Here is a 22,658-nt window from a genome sequence, read left to right on the forward strand (position 1 = left end):
CTCAAGGGACTCAGAGACAGTGAGATTTTTTCTGAGCTGTCTCAGAATCAGAATTGAGACAATGATCAAGCCGACCATAATTGGATGTAAACTGTTCAAGCACGCATTCTTTTTGACCCCTTCAGTGTAGGCCCGCATAGTTTGAGCGCTCATGTCTCTGTCCCCCAAAGCGGAGCTCAGATGTCCCGCCCCTTCCTATGTAACTATAGCTAGTCGATTATTTGTTTCCCGTCTTTCTATCGCCGCTGGAAATTTGCTGGGATCCCCTTGAAGTGGAGCCGCTGCCTAGGACTCCAATGAAATACACATTTTCTATTCTCTTTTGTTGTTCACAGCACTGGCTAGCATTTGGTTGTGTCGTCTGTGCGAGGTGGTATGCTCCCTTGCTTGACTTCCCTAGGAAATAACTTAGAAAAGTTACTTTGGATTCTCATATTACTCCTTTTCCCACTCTCTCAGCATGGAAATCTTGGCATGCTGAGAATTTTCAGCAGGCATTTCTCGAGAAATGGCATTCCGGCGCTATTTTGTTTGGCTGAGCGCAGTGAATAATACATTCTATCATGTGAGTTTTTCTAACAGCAGGCATGCAAAAAAGTTGAAATTCCTAGGTCGAGGTTATTTCCCCTCAAGCTTACTAATAGCATCCACGTATTTAGTAGGGATGAAGAATAGTTAAGAAGCACTAATTAAGTCAGGGAACTGAATTTTACCAAGTCAATAAAGTTGTAGGTTGGACAAGCCTACCTGATGATTGCAAGCTTCCTGTTAGCTTTTACAATTCTACCACATAACTGTCATTCATTCCACAATTAGAGAAGGGATTTACCATAAAAGAGTCTCAATAAGTAACAAACATATAAATATAAATTTGTGATAGTTAATGCTGCTGCTGTTCTTGGTGATCATCCTATGGTACTTGCATCTCCAAGCTGCTGGGGTCTTCTGCTGCATTTCACCAATAGCCTCTCAAAGGCTTTCTTCATGGTGCCAAGTCTCAACTTCTTAGCATGATCCCTTCAGCCTTGGCCCTTCAACTGTCACTGAGGCTGCACCTTCACCAATGGCCTTTCACAGTGCCAAGCCTCATCTGCTCTCCATGACCCCTTCATGCCTTCAAAATCAGTACCACCTGGGTGACTCTTACACATTACCAAGTCCAGCTGCCAGCAGAAGGTACAACCTTGGCCACTTCTGGAACTCAGCTTCTCTGTGTTCTCAGGACACACTTCCCAGAAGATTTCACCTCAGTGATGCTGGTCTCTTCTTAATCACCACTAATCTTTTAGCTCCACCAGACCAGCATAAAGTATCCCAGCAAAGTAAAGTTTTGCTTTAGTAGGTCTGCTATCTTGTTAATCACAGCTGGTTCTTCAGCTCCAGCTAACCAGAACCACAGAATCTTAATTCGAAATAACAAATGGATCTGATAGAGTCTTTAACTTCCCTCTGAAACTTCACAAGCCAGGCCTCCATCCTATGCACTGCTCACAACACTCTTGTTTTCCATGTTCCCACAGAACATCCCACTGGAACTCTTAACACTCAACAGCTCTTCTAGCCCAAAGTTCCAAAGTCTTTCCACAGTCCTCCCCAAAGCATAGTCAGGTCTGTCACAGCAGGACCCCACCATGCTGGTACAAGTTTGTCTTAGTTAGTGTTTCTATCGCTGTGTCAAAACACCATAACCAAAAAGCTAGCAGTGGAGTAAAGGGTTTATTTGCCTTACACTTCCAGATCATAGTCCATTATTGGAGGAAGTCAGGACAGGAACCAAGCGGGGCTGGAACCTGGAGGCAGGAGCTGACACAGAGGCCATGGAGGAGAGCTGCTTAGAGGCTTGCTTAATTCTCTGATAGGGAACCTGATGGTTATGAATTGTCTTCCACAGAATTGGGAGCCTTTGAAAGGAAGCATCCTAAGCGGTGCTAGAACATGCCATTCCAACATAGGCTTCTTCCACAAATGGATGTATTTTTTAATTGTTAGTCGTCATTTGTGAATGATCTGCTGTGAATCTCCATCACAGACATCCACGTCTAGTGACACATAGGGGAATTTGGCTCTCATGTCCAAGTGGCAAAAGGAGCCTGAAATCTTAAGGTGTGAGAACCAGCAGATGTTGGGAAAGGTTTTTGTCTTCTTCCACTTTCCTCAAACATAAATTCTGCCTTTTATAAAGAAAAAGCAGCTGCGTCGGTGGTGGCACACACCTTTTATCTCAGCACTCAGGAGGCAGAGGCAGGTGGATCTCTGTGAGTCCGAGGCCAGACTGGTCTACAGAGTGAGATCCAGACTGGTCTACAGAATGAGATCCAGGACAGGCACCAAAACTACACTTGAAAAAAACAAAAACAGGGCTGGAGAGATGGCTCAGAGGTCCTGAGTTCAATTCCCAGCAACCACATGGTAGCTCACAACCATCTGTAATGAGATCTGGTGCAGGCAGAACACTGTGAACTTAATAAATAAATAAATCTTTTTTAAAGAAAAAAAACAAAAACAAACAAACAAACAAAAACAAAAAAAAAACAAGAAAAAGAAAAAGCAACATTTATAAAGAAAGTTTTCATCTATAGAGATGTCTTCCTACCCAGAAGAGAGCTAAACCTTTTCTCACAGAGGAAACGCTTATTACTGGCCTCTTTCCCACCTACCAGGATGATTTTTGTTCAACACACATCCTTTCCAATTCTGTCTCAACTTCCCTCCCTCTCAGGAAACCCCACCCACTCTTCCTCTCTTTAGCATATGATGGTACATAAACCTCATCACTGGCCAATTGCCCTGAGCCTCAATCCTTTGTAAGAGTAAGTGCCTAACTAAAACCTTTGGTTTTGTTGACCGTCTTACTGAGCTTCTAGTAGTAAAGGTTGGATGGTAGGGGACAGTTTCTTTCTTCTAATTGTATCTTGTACAATTTTAATTGTCTTATACTCAATACCAGAGGACAAGTTAAACAGAATAAGGATTATGTTGGTAATGAAAATAAGTAGGTGACTATAACTATGTCCTGACCATATAATTATATTTGATGACAGACTACAAAATTGAAATCTGCCTTTTTATTTAATGTTAAACATGACTTTGTTAAAATGTTAATTGGAGCTGGACATTGGGTAACATACCTGAAGGTTGAGGGTATAGGATGCAAGCTTGAAGCCAGGTATAGCTATATAAAGGGCTTAAGGCCAACTTGTATATATATATAAAGACCCTTCTTTAACAAACAAACAATAAGAAAAATGAAGTTCATTTTGACAGGCGTGCTTTGTTGGGTACAGCATCAGTCACTAGCACATCTCCATTCGAAACATCAGAGAACCTCATCTGGCATTGTCCTAGAGAAGAAAAGGGTCTTTGCCAACTGTCAGGAGGAAGATTTCATTATTTCTTCTCTCTGTAGTCCTGACACCACTTGAATCTATTATTTCTCTCCAGGCTCCAGCCATATTTTTTTTGTGTGTGAGATTTTCTGTGCGATCCTCATTATGATAGCTGGCTCTGAACCTTCTCCCTTCCTACAGCACAATGGAGAAACTAGTTTAGGAGTTCCACACAGCTTCAAAAACTGAGTGATGGGAGCCAAGCACAGAAGCCATCATCTGTCAGTCATAGAAATCTCCCCGTGGCTTACCTCCAGATGGAGCACAGAGATGGTGAACTTTGCTGAGCGGATGAAGTCGCTTTTCCGAGTGCTGATTCATTTCCTATAGTTGTGTGCAAACTGTCCCTTTACCAATAGTTTCTATCAGTTTCTGGCTGGTACCCAAGCCTGAATTTCGAAAATATTGTCTTTCATTAAACTATGAATCACTTCAACTCTAAACTTTCACATTTAGACATGATGGTTTTCTCATTTGCTTTGAAGGGGTTCTGGCAATGGCCCCTGAAGTATGGCATTTAGACATGAGAATTGTTTTGAGCAAAGCAACTAAAAAAGAAACATTTAAGAAAAAACTCTAACCACCACCAACCCCCTTTTTTTGTTCCCTGGTTCTTTGAGACAGAGTTTCATTGTATACTGCAGGTTGGTCTTAAACTTGCAGTTCACCTGCATCAACAACCCCCACCCCCAAATGCCAGCATTAAAGGCCACCATAGGTCTTAATCATTAGCATTAACTCTAGACCTTACCAGGCCAGGTAATCTACATAACAGGAATTTTTATTCCAATCCTCACTAACTAGATCTCATCTTGTAAAAATGTTTCCCATATGTTTACTTTCCCACAACAAACTTAAGAGGCATTTTCTCTGTGCATTCCTAGGTCTCCAACTTAGGCTCTAGAAATATAATGGATAAAAGGCACATTAACAAAATAAAATGCTTGCCCCACCAAGCATGAAGACCTGAGTTTATATCCCCAGGACCCAGGCCAAAAGGCTAAGTGTGGTGGTCAACATCTAGAGCCCCATGCTGGGAATGCACAAGCATGCAGATTCCAGGGCTCAGTTGCATGCAGATTTCTTGTTGGACAGCCAGGCTAGCCAGTCTGTGAGCACAAGGTTCAAAGAAATTGAGTCTTAGAAAACACAGAGAGCAATAGAGAAAGACAGTGAATATCAGTCTCTGGCTTCTACAAGAACACAGACACAGAGGGTGGGGTTGGGGAAAAGAGGGGGAGAGAGAGAGACAGAGATACAGAGACAGAAGTGAATTCACACTCTTACCCATGTACATGTGTACATGTGCATATACCACTGTCTTAGGGCTACTATTGCTGTGAAGAAACACCATGACCAAAGCAACTTGTGTAGGAAAGGGTTATTTGGATTGCATATCCTGTGTCACTGTTTATTTAAGAAAGCCAAGGTAGGAAGTCAAACCAAGCAGGAACCTAGAGGCAGGAGCAGCTAAAAGGCCACGGAGGGAGGCTGCTTACTGGCTTGCTCCCTGTGGCTTACTCAGCCTTCTTTCTAATAGAACCCAGGACCAGCAGCCCAGAGTGGTGCCACTCATGATGGATGGGCCCTCCCGTGTGTCAATGACTAATTAAGAAAATGCTCTACAGGCTTGCCTGGAGCCCAAATTTATGGAGGCAATTGAGGTTCCTTTCTCTTGGATGACTACAGCCAGTGTCTAGTTGGCACAAAACTAGCCAGCACAACCACACACCGCCCCCCCCCCAAAAAAAAGAAAACCATTTTACCTATTTATGACGCATGTGAGTTTCACAAAGTGATGAGGATTGTTAGGGAAGCAGGGGAGTGTAGAAGACTGAGGGTTATACCTTAAGCCAAGTGAATGAAAAGCAGCCCACTGCTTCTGGATGGAGGAGACAAAAACAAGGTGTGGAGATGGGAGGGTCTCATGGGTAGCTGCTCTTTCTCAGTTACCTTCAAATCAGAATAGTCCATTCGCCAAAGACTCATGTTTAGAGATGTAGAGTTTTGCTGCTACCCTCCAGCATCAACGGATTGATAATTGTTGACAGCTGTTTAATTTGGGGGGATATTTTGAAACAGTTTTTAAATGAGAGACAAGCATGGGCTGAGTGAAAAAACTTTGCCAGGGGTTTCCAACACCGATTCATTATCCTAAGAGTTCACCCTCCCATTTTCAATTACCCGAGGTCAATTGTGGTTTGAAAATATTAACATTTATTTTGGCCCGTTCGGGAAAGAGACACTATGGTTTAGGATGTGACTCAGTAGTACAGCACTTACCTAACATGCTTGAGACTTTTGAGTTTGATCCCAATACCATAAAATAAATGGGTTTAAATCAAGAATCTGTATTCATGTAACTTTTATTCAAATGTTGTATTCTAACGTTTCTATTTTATTATGTCAAAAGACAAAAATTACAGAGTTTGGGTTGAAGATCTTAATTGTCTTCTCTCTCTCTCTCTCTCTCTCTCTCTCTCTGTGTGTGTGTGTGTGTGTGTGTGTGTATGTGTGTGTGTGTGTGTGTGTATGGTTGCTGGGAATCGAAACCAAGCTCTTATGGATATTAGACATGCATTCTACCACTGAGTCATGCCATATAAATAAGTATTCTTGCCCTGTAGCCCGCCCCTTCTTTCTGTACCCGTATATACTAACAAACTCCTAATTCCACTTGTTCCTTGGCATCCCTGGGATACCAGGACCCTCTGCTGATAACAAGATCTGTGGGTGCTCAGATCCTTTATGTAAATGGCATGGCATGATTCTTACATATAACCTACTCATGTCCTGTGTAAGTTATCTCTTGCTGGCTTGTCATACCAAATACAATGTGAGCAAGCACCAGACTATGTTGGGAGGAAGTGCTACACTGCGTCGTTTAGGAAGCCATGGCAAAGAATAACGTCTGGACATGCTCGCTAAAAATGTGATTTTAATTCTTCCTCAAGCACTTTTTTTTTTTCACCTGAGGATGTGAAACCCATGCTAAGGATGGTCAATTGCATCACTTTGGGATTTTACCACAGACAAGGAAACCATGGCAGGAAGAGGAAAGGGGACTGGCATCCAGCTGTATGGTTTTACTCCTGGCACTGCTGGCTCCTGGTTCTTCAGCTGCCTCTGCTGCAGGAACCAGACCTAAGCTGTTTGTATACCCAGTTCCTCTTGTCTCGTCACCCATCTGCTATTGCTACTCCCAAGAAGCCTTAGATACAGTTGCCATTTAGCAAATTGAGCATTGACTGAAGATGCACACAAGTTTTTGGTTTTATCCATTCATTTCCTTAATTTATTTATAGCTGGTATTTTATTAAAACATTGTTCATCCAGTATCTTTTATTATGTCATTTATCCTCCCCATCTCCTTCCATACCCTTCCCACCTCCCTACCTACTCAACTTCATATTCTTTCTCTTAAAAAAAATAGTAAAAATAAAAAAAAAAACCTATAAGACAAAAAATATCAAAAGAAAAAATAAAGTACACAAAAAGCATGGATTCTGTTTTGTGTTGGCCAACTACCCCTGGGCATGGCTTGTCCTGGAGTGTGGTTGATACACGCGGTGACCCTCCATTAGAGAAAATGGATTTTCCCTTTCCCAGCAGGTTATCAATTGCAAACCACTTCATGGGTAGGGGTGGGGCTTTGTGTATGCCTGCCTCCCTTCTCAGTGCTGGGACTTCTGTTGGTTTGAACATGTCTCACTCATCCTCTCACAGTCTCTGTGAGGTCATGAGCACCAGTCCTGATGTGTCTGGAAGATGCCGTTTACTCGGAGACATCCACCACCTCTGACTCTTAGAGTCTTTCTGCCTCCTCTTCTGTACAGATCCCTGAGCCTTGAAAGGATGACTTTGATGAAGACGTTTCATATAGAACTGAGTGTTTCAAAGTCTCTCACTGTCTGCATTTTCCAGTTGTGGGTCTGTGTGTTATCATCTACGGCAAGAAGAAGTTTTTCTGGAAGGGGCTGAACAATGCTCTGACCCTCTATCAGATAAAAAGTCATACAAGTAAATATGTATACTAACTAAAATATTACACAACTAGATTTAACTCCTGGGACACTCTCTTTTGTTGCATAATCGAGGGCAAAGATCATTTAGTGCATAATTTATGCTGTTTGTGTTCAACTAGATGGATAATTGCAAGATTTTAAATTATGCTTAAAATAAGTTGTCCTTCAAAACAACCCTTCCTGGAAATGCCACTTTACTTCACATTTCTTCATCAAATGACTTAAAGGAAACACTAGCTCTGTCTAGGCTCTAAGTGATCACTCATTATAAAATAATGCTGTTCCACATTATCAAATAATAAATGGCACCTTGCAGTCTGAACATAACTCATAAATTGGGAACAATGTTGATTTCTCTGTAAAGTATGCAAAAGAGTTCATCAATTTCCACTGTGCATTTTGTCTGCAAATGTCGAGTCAATTTGCTCAGTTTTCTTTTCCAGCGAGTTTTATTTCTCCCTTCTGAACCTTGCTGTTGCCCTGCTTCCTGAGTCTTACTGGACCGGCTGCATCACTCACGTGGCTAGTTGACTATTCGGAATCTGAATCTGAGCAGTTCACGGAAGGACACACAATCCTGCCTGCTTTGTAATGATAGCTCTAGATGTAACTGGATCTAGAGAAACACATGCAAAGGTAATCAGAGTAAATTATGTAACATTCATCCTGCAAGATTCACTCACTGTCCTCCTCTATATGGTCTGGAATTGAAGCAAAGAATTCTAATGGGTGCTTGATTAATGTTTTAGAAAGAAGAGTCCTATAGTTTTTTTTTTTTAAAAAAAAAAAAAGGAATAAAACATCTTTTGGAATGGGGAAGAGGAAAATTGAGGGGCATGCCACTGAAGTTGTGATATCTAATTTTACTTGTCACAACAGCATATGACCTGGTAGTTTTCAGTTTCTAATATGTACAAAAATCAGCTAGGAAGGTCACACAATGCAAATGACAGGGTCTTCTATTTGAGATTTTGAAGCAGCAGTCACAGATTAGAGTCAGGAATCTGGAAATTTGAAAACTCACTTCAATTTGTATGCATTTGTTCCTTGGTGTGTACTTTGAGACGCATCAACTATGCCATTAATTATCTATTGCTGTTCGTCCTTCCACTTAAATTATTATGTGAAGCTAGTTTCCAACTATAAAAGATACAGCTGAGGGAAAGTGAGAAACCATGGGGAACTTCAGATTCTTACACATGGTTCCAGTTCGCTCTGTGTTGCTGTGATTAAGCACCATAACAAAAAGGAGCTGCTATTACTTATTACAGGCTATAGTCCATTACTAAAGGAAGCCAAGGCAGGAACTCAAGGTAGGAGCTCAGAGTGAATCCATGGAAGCACACTGCTTACTGACTTGCTTCCAAGGGTTTGCTCAGCCTACTTTCTTCTACAACCCAGGGCACTAGCCAAAGTGTGGCACCACCCACAGTGGTCTGGGACCGCCCCCTCTCCTCCCATCAATCATTAAGCAAGAAAATCCCCCACAGACATACCCAGAGGCTAATCTGATGGAGACACTTCCTCCTTTGAGCCTCCCTCTTCCCAGGATTCTCTATAGTTTATGTCAACTAATAAGCATATTACATTTCACACTTAATACATTATGATGGAATTGTTTTCTAATTTGTATTCAACTTCAGAGGTTCCACAAATATTTCTTGCCATTTAAAATGGCATGTTGGGTTTCTTAACTAGACTTTATATGTATATGTGTACAAACTAATTAATATATATAAAACAATAATTGTTAATATGTTTTATATATGGCCCCTTTAGCTCCTGGTGAATGCTTTAAAAGTTTTTTAACAATCTATCTAAATAAAGATAACCAGAAGGCCACTAGGAAAACTGAAATTAGAAGAATTTATACAAAGTTCCAAAGAATTATATCGTGTGTGTGTGTGTGTGTGTGTGCCTGTGTGATTGTTATATAGACAAGAACCACACCTATCTTATCAGACACAGCATCTTCATTAGAGGAGACTGTCACTACTTCAACAGTGATGCCCAAAGGTACAAAAATGGAGCTTAAATATTAACATGTCATTTTTACTAAAAATTTTTAAGTTAAAATATAATTATGTTACTCCACTTCTTCCCTTTCCCAACTCCAATCCCTCCTATTCTGTCTCCTCCAAACTCGTCCCACATCTCTCCACACCCTCCTTCTCAAATTAATGGCTTCTTTATTCTTACTTGTTGATATATATACATATATGAATATAAATAAAGCCCTTTGGGTCCATTTAGTGTAACCTGAGTGTATATGATTTCAGGGCTGACCACTTTTTATTGGACAGCCATCAGCATAGACAGTGACAGCCAGTAACTCTGAGAGCTGGCACAGGAAGGGCATTAGTACATGGAAATCCTGTGTGTCTTTCAGCTATGTGAGATGGTTGGCTTTCCCAGAACATAAGCAAAGACTGAAATCCAAGTTAAAACGACCATCAAGAAGCAAAATAACTTCTACCACTTAAATGAATGCTGAGTGGCTCCAGATAGAGTTGAACAGAATCTATACAAGCTAGCAAGCAAACTGGATAATGCAAAAAGCCAGCTGTAAGCAGAGGGAATGATTTATGTGAGCAGACAGAGGTGGTATTTCGTAAACCTAATACCTAGAACTACAGAGTCCCTAATTAGGACAGAATGGAAATGTTCACCAAGAGTAGAAACTCAACAAATGTAGCAAAAGAGCAGAAACACTCCATAAAGCTCCAATAGGTGCTTTTGCTTTTCATTCTGAGCATGAGGACATTTAATAATATTTTCCCAAGTATGATCGAGAACAACAGACAATTAACATCTAGGGGCTGCTTTGCCCGATGTAACATGTGCTGAAAACAGCTGTTCTCTGAAGGGATAGCTGTCCTAGTTTTAGTTAAATTTCAAGACGATCTGGTAAATACATAAGAAACAGCTCCGCTTTATTTTCTTTTCTTGACTTGAGCTTATTGTTTCCATTCTGCGGCCTTCAATTGTATTACTGGTGGTTCCTTGCATGTTGTTTGACGATACCGAAACATGTGAGTGACCTCTCTGAACACAACTGTGCATCTTTCGCTCTTCATTGTGGGGGAGTTGAGTGACAAGCGCCTTTGTCCAGCCAGAGGTGAGACAGCCAGGAGAATATCTTTCCAACTTCAGCTTGCCCTCCTCCGCACCCACGTAGCGTGAGTAGCTTGACACTGCCAACCCCCATGACTGCTCAGGGGCAGGGCCATGCATCCCTCACCTCTGCTTGGCCCCTGCTAGCATTAAAAAAAAAAGCACTGTCATTATTCAGGTCTTGTTTGGGCAGCCATACTGTTGAGATATTACGGGTGTAGCTTCCTTGTCCTTTCCTGCTAGGAGGCACAATCTCATAGCAGACTTCCCTGTCCTCTGGCTTTTCTGATCTTAACACCTCCCCTTCTGTGATGTTCCCCCAAGTCTTAGGTGTCATTAGTTGGAGGATAACAAAAGACTAGAAGGGGACCTTGCCATAAAATCAGCAGACCTGGCTTCATTAGAAATCAAGTCACATGTCCCAGGCTTCAACTTCTTACCCGTAACATGGAGTTTATTCCTCATTGCTAGATACTTGAAACCAAGTGAAAATCAAGCCTGTGTGGGCAATGGGTAGGATCTCTGGGTATTTTTGGTTAGTAAATGACTTGACTGGCTAACAGTGTTTGTTTTCCTAGAAATCAACACATTAAAAGTAACATAATGTATGGGACAAGCTAACACAACAAAATTGTCCCTTCTAAAGGCTGGTAGTGCCCACCATGAGAAGCAGCAGTGTTACAGATTTTCCAGTCCAAGAAATGGGACCCTGAGGCTTCCTTGACCAAGAAGCAGTCTATTATTGTCTAAAGGCTAGAGCCCTGAATGTTATAGAGGCTTTCATTCTCTTTTGGCTTCTCCGTGTCCTCTATATGGTCACATACACTCTGATTGGAAGTTTTCAAGTAATAGGCAGTAATGACTGGGATGAGAAGAGAGCAGGAATAAGAGGGCTTCAGAAAGATGTGGTCATTCTGCATGTCCACACCAGGGCATTGATCAAACCACACATATTCACACATGGACACTGACCAGCCCATATGGCTATGTTCTATTTTCCTTCCTCTTATTCCCCAGTGAACACCCCCCCCCTTTCTCCGTCTGTGGCAGTAGGGTGATTTCATAGTGTTGGGTCTGAAGCCAAGTATATACAAATAGAGATATACCTTTATTCCTTTGCCTATTTTAACCAAAACATTGAATATAATGAGTTAGGGTTACTTCCCATACTCATCAATGACAAAGAGCCAGGCTGAGGCATTGCCTTCAAGTTCGAGACATAATGCCCACCTTGGGGGAAGTCTGGCTGAATCTATAGGGTCCTATTGTAGCATTTGACTAGAAAGATTTTTCTCTAGAATGAACCCTAATTTTAAATTATCTGAGGGATACATTTTTTCCCTACCACAGGCTCATCACCTCAGTAATGACCCCTACACTTGGATTATTTATCACCTCTTAAAGTGAGATACAGCTATATTATTTGGATCTTGAGAACAAGGTACCTGGAGTATACTCCCAGCTCACTAGTTTAGCTAATCCAAGATACAGCCATTTCTTCTATAAAATTTGGTTTTCAGAGAAGAAAATGATCAATTTTTTTTCCAGGTCTAAATCCTGAAAATTTACTTTCTGAAAATAAATACTGACTACATTGATTTTTTTCTCTTTCTATCTCTTTTCACTCCCTTTTAAAAAATCATTTTTAAAGGAATAACTGTTTTTATTTGTATTGCTTGCTGATTTCCAGGGTATAAACAATCCTGCAGTGGTCAGTTTCAGGTTAGCAGCATGAAGTCACTGGATGAAGACCTGAGGAGGAATGTACACAGCATGTCCTCCAAAGCCTACAGAATCTAGTTCTAACACACAGCTGTCTTAACCACAGCAATCCTTTTGCTGTTGCTTCTTGTTTTTCAAACACATCTAACCATGCCTGGATATTTTCGGTTTTATGAGTTCTCTATGAAGACGAACTATGTTCTTCTCAGCTATGTACCATTCACCACGCTAATCTTCAGAAAAGTTGAACTCAGTTTGCACATTTCATCAACAAATATTTACAGAGCGTTGACTATCACCAAGTACTAAGTTGATGGGATTAAATAGTAACTACAACAGTCAAAATTCTTGCCCCTCCTGGAACTTTGAGTTTATTTCCACATCATTCAAAGACTCTTAGAGAACAAGACTGTTACAGTGGGTAAGCATAGAGTTGCACATCATAAACCAAAATGAACACCATCTTTGTAATAAAAGAACTTATTGGCTCATAAAACTGCAAAGGCCAGATGTATTCCCGAGGCAAAGTCTTAATCACTGGGGACTCAGTTTGTGCCTTTCTTGGTAATCTATCTTTCCTTCTTCCTTACAGGGCCTGCAGGCCCATGACATCCACATGTGGCAGCAAAAGATGACTGGAAGTTTCAGACCTCCAGCTTGACAGGCAGAAGGAAAGGGGGACTATTCAGGAGTATGTCAGGGGGCAGAGAAATTGGCTTCTTTTCCTCAAGTCCCAGAACATATGTACCATTGTGTAGATGACTGGAGTATTTACACATCTTTGAGCAAACCTTCCTGCCAAAGAGTTGACAATTTTGACTAAAGTTCATGCTTAGAATTACAGTGGAGTCTTGTTTCAGTACAAATGACAAGGAGGACACACTAGAGGGCGTTCTAAAGAACAACAGTAGTTTAGAAAAGCAGTGAAAGGATGAAAGGATGCCCTGGAGAAGTACACACAACAGATGTCAAAGCCTGGTCCCCTCCATGTAACTGAGATGTGTGATCACACTGATAGAGAAGTGCTTAGGGCTTTACTGCTTCTCTTTGTCTCCTCAGTTACAAACATACCGAGATTGAAGGAGATATATATATATCTAGAGAGAGAGAGAGAGAGAGAGAGAGAGAGAGAGAGAGAGAGAGAGAGATTGAAGGCTCATACTCCATTACAAACATATATGTGTGTGTATATATATATATATATATATATATATATATATATATATAGAGAGAGAGAGAGAGAGAGAGAGAGAGAGAGAGAAAGAGATTGAAGGCTCACACTCAATTACAAATGTATATGTATATATATAGAGAGAGAGATTGAAGGCTCACACTCAGTTACAAATATATGTAGATTGAAGGCTTACACTCAATTACAAATATATATATACACACACATACATATATAGATAGATTGAAGGCTCACACTCAGTTACAAATATATGTAGATTGAAGGCTCACACTCAATTACAAATATATATAGATTGAAGGTTTATACTCAATTATAAAATATATATATGGCCCACACTCAATTACAAATATATATAGATTGAAGGCTTACACTTAATTACAAGTATATATATATATATGTGTGTGTATATATGGCTTACACTCAATTACAAATATATAGGTTGAAGGTTTGCACTCATAATATTTAAGAGAAAGTGGTTATATTCAAGCAAGAATTATATTTGCTTTCTGTCATTATTTCTAACCAATTATGTCTTTGGTTTCTAAGACTTGAACTGTTTTCTCCAAAAAATATGTGCACGCAGCAGATTTCATATACATATATTTCATTCTCAAGTAACTGTCAGCAAAATACATCTAAGCCACATTTCAAAAACATTGAGGCATCTTTAAATTTATTGATTTCGCTGCTTTGGTTGATCATAAAAACTGTGAGAGTAACCAAGGTTGTCTTTGGCTTTTAGATAATTGTCCTTAAGCTGCCAACTAACTAAAGTTTTGTTGGGATCTGATCAGCCTTTACTTAACAGGATCACCTTGTAAGCTGTAACCCAGCCAGTGACGTCAGTGGGCTCATCTGTCATCTTGCTGTACCTATGTATTTTTAATCTAAATCCCATCAGTCTGGTTGTAACTCGATCCAGTTTTTACTTGTTATTTTCTCCAGAGAAATTAAGGCCAGCAGCTAAGCTAGGGATTTAATTACAGTTCTTGATTTCCTGGGGCCTTCTACTCCATACCTTTCCCTCTCTTGAGATATGGTCTTACTGAGGAACCCAAAGGCCGGGAACCACTGTGCAGCTCAGGTTGATCTCCAGCTTCTCATCCCCCTGCCTCAGCTTCCTGACTAAGCAATCATGCCTCACTATAGGCAAGTTTTTTTCTGTAATGAGGCTTCCACTCTCCTTGTTGCAGTAGACTTAAGTTGCTTCGTCTGTGTTCCGTTGAGTCACAGCTGATTGGAGCATGGGTCTTCCGGTAATCCATTGCTGTGTAGCAAATGACACTAAAACTCAAATGTGGCTTAAGCAATCATTTAATTAAATCTCCAAGTACTGTGGACAGGGAATTTTGGCAGTGCTCATGCGGGTGATTCTGTTGCACTTGGCTTTCATTATAGACCATTTGAGCTGTTAAGCTGATGGTTGGTCTGGTCTGGAGGGTCCAAGATATCTTCAGAATGGCTCGGACCATGATAGGAACACTGGAAAGGCAATGTAGTCAAAGAGCCTCTTTATGGGATAAATCTAAAAGATGGTTAATTGGACAGCTTGTTTGGTATGATTTATTTAAAAACAAACAAACAAACAAACAAACAAACAAAAACACTCAGAAAGAAGCTGACAGATGTCTACTCTCCTAACTTTGGAAGCTCGTCTTTCAATTAGTCCTGTTCTAGTCTATGATTCATGCAAATCTCAAAGGCAAATGCACCTTTAACTGGAGGGAAATTACCTTCCAGCGTTTAAACAGAGTAGAAAAGAATTCACGAAAGTCTGTATTCTGTCACAGGCAGAAAATCCAGAGGTTTGCTGGTGGCTCAAAGCTACATCGAAAACTCGAAGCAGACAGGCCACACTCTGTACTCCATAATCTGGAATGGAGGAAATGGGTTGGTTAGTCATCATGAAGGGAGGCATTTGGAGTCTTCACTGAGGACAGTAGTGAGGAACCTAGCTTGCACGGGAGGAGAAATGGGCTGTTCTCAAAGAAGACATAAACACCTTACAAAGGAGGACATGGCTCCTTGTAGAGAGGACAGCAGATGGTGTATGTCTGATTTCTGCTGGAGTTTTCTCCCAGGGCTTATCTTGGTAATAAAATGCACTCTCCCTTGAAGCTGCTTAGGTGTGCCATGATTTGACAGAACCAGATGTTAATAGAATCAACTAGTCACTGTCTGCACCATGGGTTTGCCAAAAAGCTTGAACTTTCAGGACAAAACACTGGCCATTGCCACCATTTACTTCTCAAAACAGTTCTCAGATGGAGTAGTACTTAATGAACTTTGAATACAACCACAAATATGCTGAAAAGCCACAAGTTGAATTATATTACACCAAAAGATATGGATGAAAGTTGAAACTTTGAGCTCACTTTAAAAGACTTTCTTATATAATATCAAGCATAGGTATTTTAACATGTTATTGAATGGTTTTCCTGTTTATCCTTCAGTTTAAGCTGAGCTTATGAATGCCTGGCAGAGGAATAAAGACAGTTGAAACCCTTATTTACAGATTATTCAGCCAGAATTTGGTAAGTCTACTTGTACTTAAGTTTCACTTGTAAGATGATTTTAAACATGTAAAAGTTATACTCATTTTAAAATTTTGTATTTTTTTTATTTATGTGTATGTGTGTGCATGCCTGCTTTTAAGTGCACCATGGGTCTGCAGTCCCTACAGAGGCCAGAAGAGGGCATCAGAGCACCTGGAACTGGAGTTACAGGTTGCTGTAGAGAGCCTGATGCTGGTGCTAGGAGACAAACTCAGGTCTTCCGCAAGAGCAGCAAATACTCTTCACAGTTGAGTCACCCTCTCTTTCTGTTCTAACTGAAGACACTTATTTGTAAATCAACCAGCATTTTTTTTTTTGGGGGGGGGGAGCCTTCTGCTCCTGTTAAAAGGAGTCCTATATAGAAAAACAACAGGTGGTTGTTTCTGTCATTTGAAATTGTTCTTAGAGTAATTCCTTGAGTGATGATTCATTTCAGTATTAAGAAATATTTTCTTAGAAAGAGAAATGAGGAAATTTAGCTGTATTTTTATATCATTTCTTTCTTATCATGGAACAACCAAACATTGATTTCTCATCAATTAAATATTGGTGTTCAATCTCAAATAATTTATTCATAATTTTGAAAACTTTCCATTTGATAGGGAAGCATATCAGACATCTTTATGGACTTAAAAGACTGGATCCCTGTGGTGGGTATTGTATTCCCTGAAATATTGTGTGTTCCCCAAAATAAACATATCTGGGGTCAGAGAACAGACAGCCACTAGAACAAAGCCAAAAATGGTGGCTAGAAAATGGGAAGAGTAAGCCATAACAGAAGTTGGGCGGTGGTGGTACACACCTTTAACCCCAGCACTTGGGAGGCAGAGCTAGTGGGATCTCTGAGTTCAAGGCCACTTTAGAAACAGCTAAACAGGTGATCCACGCCTTTAATCCCAGAAACCCAACCTTTAATCCCAGGGAGTGGGGGCAGAAAGAGAAAGGTATATAACGCATGAGGACCAGGAACTAAGTGAGAAAAAGCATGTAGTTAGTGAAGCATTTGGTTGGTTAGCATTCAGGCTTTGGAGAAACACAGTTCAGCTGAGATTCATGTGGAGGAGGACTCAGAAGCTTCCAGCCTGAGGAAACAGGATCACCTGAGGAACTAGCAAGGTGAGATAGCCGTGGCTTGTTCTGCGTCTCTGATCTTCCAGCATTCACCCCAATAACTGGCCTCGGGTTTGTTTTATTAACAAGTACCTTTAAGATTCATGCTACAGATCCCAGGAACACCCAGCCCACAGACTGGGCAGTCAAACAAGCCATGGATAGCTCGGGTGCCAGCTCCTACTCTGAATGACAGAGTGGTCAGGCAAATACCAGTGTGTCCCAGAGCTCTCCAGGAAGAGTAAGAATATTCCTTGTATAGCCCAACTTATCTTCATTGGGTGCCATTCCAATTTAATGTGGAAGCAAATGCTTATCTATGCCTACCCAAGTCAAACTAGACAGGGAAAAGTGTGTGTGTACGTGTATGTGTGATGATGGTCCATGCCTTAACATGTGTGAATGTTTAAATCAGAGGCCAATAGCCACAATGGAAAGAGGTGAAGGCTCTCAATGGCTACAAAGACAAAAGAAACAATTTAGGAAGACTAGACCCTAAAAACATTACTTAATAAGTAGCAGGTGCTAACCACTGAGTAGCAAATGAAATGGAAATTTTCTATGGATAACATTGCTTCCGATTTGGCTCTTTGGTCAAAGATGGTCTCATATTAATTCCTGTGAGAGTTAAACTGAATGTTCCCTGAATAGTTGCATCAAGCAAGGAACACCAATAGTTAAACATGTCTCATGTAACATATGAGCCAAAAGCTGGCTTGTCACAGAAAATGCACAAAATCAATGAGAGCATTTAAGTGGGTTTCTGGTGCGAGCCTTGTTGCAGAAATCATTTCCCTCTCAAATTTCTGAGTTTTCTTTTTTCTTTTTTTCTTTTTTTTTTTTTTAATGTTTCTGCAGGAAAACACAGAAGAAATTTCCATGTAAACAAACACAGAATGCCCAAACAGCTGAGATCTGGCCAAAGCAACCGAGGAACACCAAAGATTAAAATCACCAGAGTGGCAGGTGAGCTGCTCTGGGGCAAATCTCAGGAGAGTCAGTGAAAGTCACTTCTGAAAAACAATGGGCCACTGTGGGGTGTGTGTGTGTGTGTGTGTGTGTGTGTGTGTGTGTGTGTGTGTATTTCCCACTAGCAGCGTGTGTATAGAAATGATTGAAGACAGAAACCTTCCAGAACTTAGTCTGTTTCAAACAAGCGGGGAAAATGGGAAAATAAGCAACAGAACAGCAAGACAGAGGGAAAGAAGTGAAGGAAATACAACAATTGGCCATATTCTCAGGGAGCTGTCCGTCTGCTTCCAGGATTGTGAAAGCCAGTTTTATACTTAAAACTCTAGACGTTTCCCTCAACACCCTTGCCCTGGGTGTGGGAAAATCCCCCAAATCTAATTCGTTCAATGATGGGGAAGAACAGTGGTGATGAGGAACTAAGAGACTGTTGACATGAGAAAACACATGAAAAACCAAACCAAACCAAACCTGAAAGACAACAGCGAAACTTACTCAGAGAAATAGCACTCACCAGCGGAAAAATGCTGCCACCTCACGGATAAAACAAAGACTCAAGATTTCCCTATGATCAAAAATGTTAATCAATGTGTGTCTTTAACCTGTATGCAGGAGGATCACAAGTTAGAAATTTGATAGTCTCAAAAAAAAAAAAAATTAAAGATGGTAGATGAAACGTGAGTCTGCAGAGCCCAGATTCATATAAGAAAATGAAATTGGAAGAAGCACCAGGAAACGCAGATGCTGAAGGCAGAACATGAATGGCCTTAGAGAGCAAATGAGAACAGTGGATTTCGTGAAATGGGAACATAAGAGAGAATAGCAGGATCAGAGAACAAGACAGAAACTATAGATAGAGATCCTGGGCTGGGGATCTGTGCCTTGTCGCATAAGCAGATAAAAGTCCCTTTTATGAAGCCCACTTTTCCACGAGATGATTTAGCATGGTTTACATGGGCAGGCGGTGCGTGTACACAGACGGATGGGTACCTCCTTATGGCAGGTAAAAGCTGATCCGAGACATGGAGATGTGTTCTGCAGGGGATGTTCCAGATCAGCAGCCAGATGACGGCCGTCCCATCTTATCCACAGCCACAAGATGCTTTACATTCTGAAATCTCAAGGACAGTGATTATTTTTGTCGAAAAAATATTTCCTCAGGCTACTTTTGCCGTTGATTGGTTCATCCTCCTGCAGTTCCTGACATAACACCCAGTGTAGAATCTAGAGGTAGTAGTTACTGTATGTTAGGTAACATTGAATCGGGGTAGTCAACTCCTAAATCTGTATTAGTAAAATGACTGAATTTTGGAGATAAAGAATTTGGGAGCCTGGCTGGAGACACAGCTTTGCTGTGGGATGTCTTTCTGTATGTTGTGAATATGTGTTGCTCTGATTGGTTGATAAATAAAGCTGTCTGGCCAATGGCGAGGCAGAATAAGCTTAGGTAGTACTTTTGAACTGGAGAGCCTGGAGAAGAAAGGAGAGTGGGGAGTTGCCAAACCGCCGTCCAAGGAGCAACATGTAATGGGACGCAGGTAAAGCCACGGAACACATAGCGATGCGTGGATTAATAGTTATGGGTTGAGTTAAGTTATAAGAGCTAGCTAACAAGAAGCCTGACTCATAGGTCATACAGTCTGTAAGTAATATGAGCTTCTGTGTGCTTACTTGCCACCAAGCGGCTGAGGGAAGGTGGTGGGAGAGATTCGTCCTGATTCTGGGGCTAGGCAGAACCAGAGAAACTTATGGCTACACAGCTTAGTGGGTAAGAGCATTGGATGCTCTTCCAGAGGATATAGATTTGAGCCCCAACACCATATGGCAACTCCATTTCTAGGGAATTAGACCTCCTCTTCTGGTCTCCATAGCCATAAGGCATCCACAAGGTGCACTTACCTACATTCAGGCAAAATACTCATAAGATAATAAAAAATATTTTTTAAATGAAGAACAAATTTTTTGAGGGGTGGCAACAAGTCTAAAAGAAATGTTCCTTGTAGGATTGGTGGAAGACTTTTATTTCCTCCCAGAACATGAACGATTCCACAAAATATCTAAAAAAAGGAAAATATAAAGTAAACTAGTTTTCAACAGCTAGTGAAACTTTCTAAAACATGTGGTAATATAATGAGTACTGTTCTCAGGGGCTTTTTAAAATTGAAGACAATTACTAGAGAACGGATTTGAGTCCGTGAAAAGTGACAAAGGAAAGTATGACAAAGAGATTTGCGGTGGTCATTAAGCACATTTACTGGCAGGAAAAGGACAAACAGATGAGGTTCCTAAAGCGAAACCTCCAGCCACAGGTGCTGCATCTGAAACAAAGACATCCAGAAAGCTGACACCAGAGATTCCCTAAGGGGTGAAAGTCAGTGCAAAGAAAGGATTCAAAGAACCTGATCTTATTCTCAGGCTAGGTGGAATTTATACCCCAAAGCCCACACAGCATGTGGTTTAACATTATGCTTCACTACAAAAGAGATTTTCGGGTAAATTGTTATCAGGTGATTTTTTTTTATCACCCTCTTTTTATTTTGTAGTTAGAGACACATGCAGAATTACTAAAGGGAATATATTTAAAAGTGTGTATCACCACTTACATCCATATGGAGGAAGATGTCAGGGACAATGTTGGTTCATATCCAGAAATCTGTGACGTTCAGAGATGGTTCATTTGAATCCTTAGTCAACTCATAGTCATGAATGCTTTGTTTTGTCCGTGTGGGAGCTTTTGTGTTATCAAGAGCACTGGCAACACATCATTTCCTAGGAATCCTCTGTTACCAACTCACTCCAGAACTTTCTTCTAAGCCCTGGGTCTGGTATAAACTATGAAACAGGTGGTACAAATGGGTAAGTTCAGTGATGTCTAACAAAAAGTTATATCTGTAGAAATGGGCAGGATGTATAGCTCATGAAGAGAAAAGCACTGGCTCTGAACCCCTAAAACCAAGTTCTCAGTACAAAGGAGATTTATTTGCCCCAGAGAGACAGAGGGCAGGGAATAAGAGACAAAGACAGGAGGTAGAGGATGAGGGAAAAGGAGGAAACATGGGAGACCGGGAGGGTTATTTGTTCCAGAAGAACAAAGGACTGCATCTGGATAGAGGGGAGACAGAAATGACCCATAGGAAAATGGCAGTTTGTAAAGGTAAAGGGGGTAAATCCTGTGTTAGGATGGGGTGTTTAATTTTAATTGGGCATGTTAATTAGGTGAGCCAAATGGGGGGCTCTTAATTGCTGGACTTCAATACTTTGATAGCTGGACCTTGGTAGTCAGCCTCAGGAGGGGCCAAAGAAGGGAATGGACATTGGTGGCTAGCTTTGGGAATGTTATCTAACAGTTTTTAGCAGGGCAGAGGGAATGGGGAGAAGGACAAGGCCTGCCTGAGCCACATGCTCGCTCCAGTGTTCCTTCAGCTCAGGGGCTCAGGTGCAGGGAGCCACTGCCCTTGACAAGCCTTCCATGGAGAGATTGTTGAGCTGTCAAGAGCCTCGGGTTGAAGGCACAGCCGGTCTACCTGTGGGGTGATCCAAGAGAATTCTCTGCCTTTCTCCTCTGATCTCCTGCTGAGTGCTCTGCTGGTAAGCAAAACTGAATGCCAACATGTAATGGAGCCCATTTATCATTGCAGCCCTCCCAGAATCTCCTGGCTCTGAAAATGGATGGCAGAGACAGAACCCGTGAAACTTCCTCTCTCTGCTTTCTCTGCATTTTTTACACTTTACACACTGCTCTACTTACAGCACCCCACAGTGTTATCATGTATTTGTCAATTTCGGTGGGTTTTTTTCTCTTCATGTCTCTCACTAATCTGCATCCCAAGGACAGACAATGGACGAAGAAAGCTTGGGCACTGTGGTGCTTTGGCTTCCGTTGCCCACACTCCCACTGGCAGATTTTTCATTTAGTAATTCTAGAGTAAAATTCAGACACTGGGGTGGGATGAAGTCACTTTACAGGTGACACTGAGGTTAGAAAACATCAGGAACCACAGAAGCAAGTACTGTGAGGATGGCCAAATGTGCACCCCTAAACTCACCTATTTGTGTGAAAGGTACTCGGCAAATGGCAGATACAAGAGGACCCTAATTTTTCTTCTTCATGTGAAAACTTGAGTTAACAAAGCAAACACAAACCAAAAGTTTAAAACAGAAACAAAAAACAAAACAAAACAAACAAACAAAAAAAACCCAAAACCTTTCTAAAACACAGCATCTCTAGACCAGGAGAAAAGAAACAGTTCTTGATGTAGCATCATAAACAAAAAAAAACTTGTTTAAGTAACTCTTATTTATACTCCTTACACAATTCAGTTCTTTGCCCACAATTGTTTCTCTGTTTTGATGGACTGTAAAAGCATTTAAAACTCTCCATTTATAGAGCATCTACTGGAGCATAGGAGACATATGAGGGGCCACCCCACCAAGGAAAACTGACTTTCCCTATCCCCAACAGCCATCAACTGCCAGTTGGGTCTTCTGGTCTCCTTCCTCATCCATGCTGGACTGTTGCTCTTGTGCAGATGTGTGCAGGCAACCACAGCTGCTGAGAATTCGTGAACATATTGGCTCTGTTATG

The 22,658-nt window shown here is 41.1% G+C and overlaps 1 pseudogene; it reads right to left on the reverse strand.

Annotated features, from left to right (window-relative positions):
- Nucleotides 1–9,703: 9,703 nt before the first annotated feature.
- Nucleotides 9,704–22,658, reverse strand: part of LOC118597750 — a 31,934-nt pseudogene continuing 18,979 nt past the window's right edge.

Source organism: Onychomys torridus, chromosome 17, assembly GCF_903995425.1.
Source record: "Onychomys torridus chromosome 17, mOncTor1.1, whole genome shotgun sequence".
Lineage (NCBI taxonomy): Eukaryota > Metazoa > Chordata > Mammalia > Rodentia > Cricetidae > Onychomys > Onychomys torridus.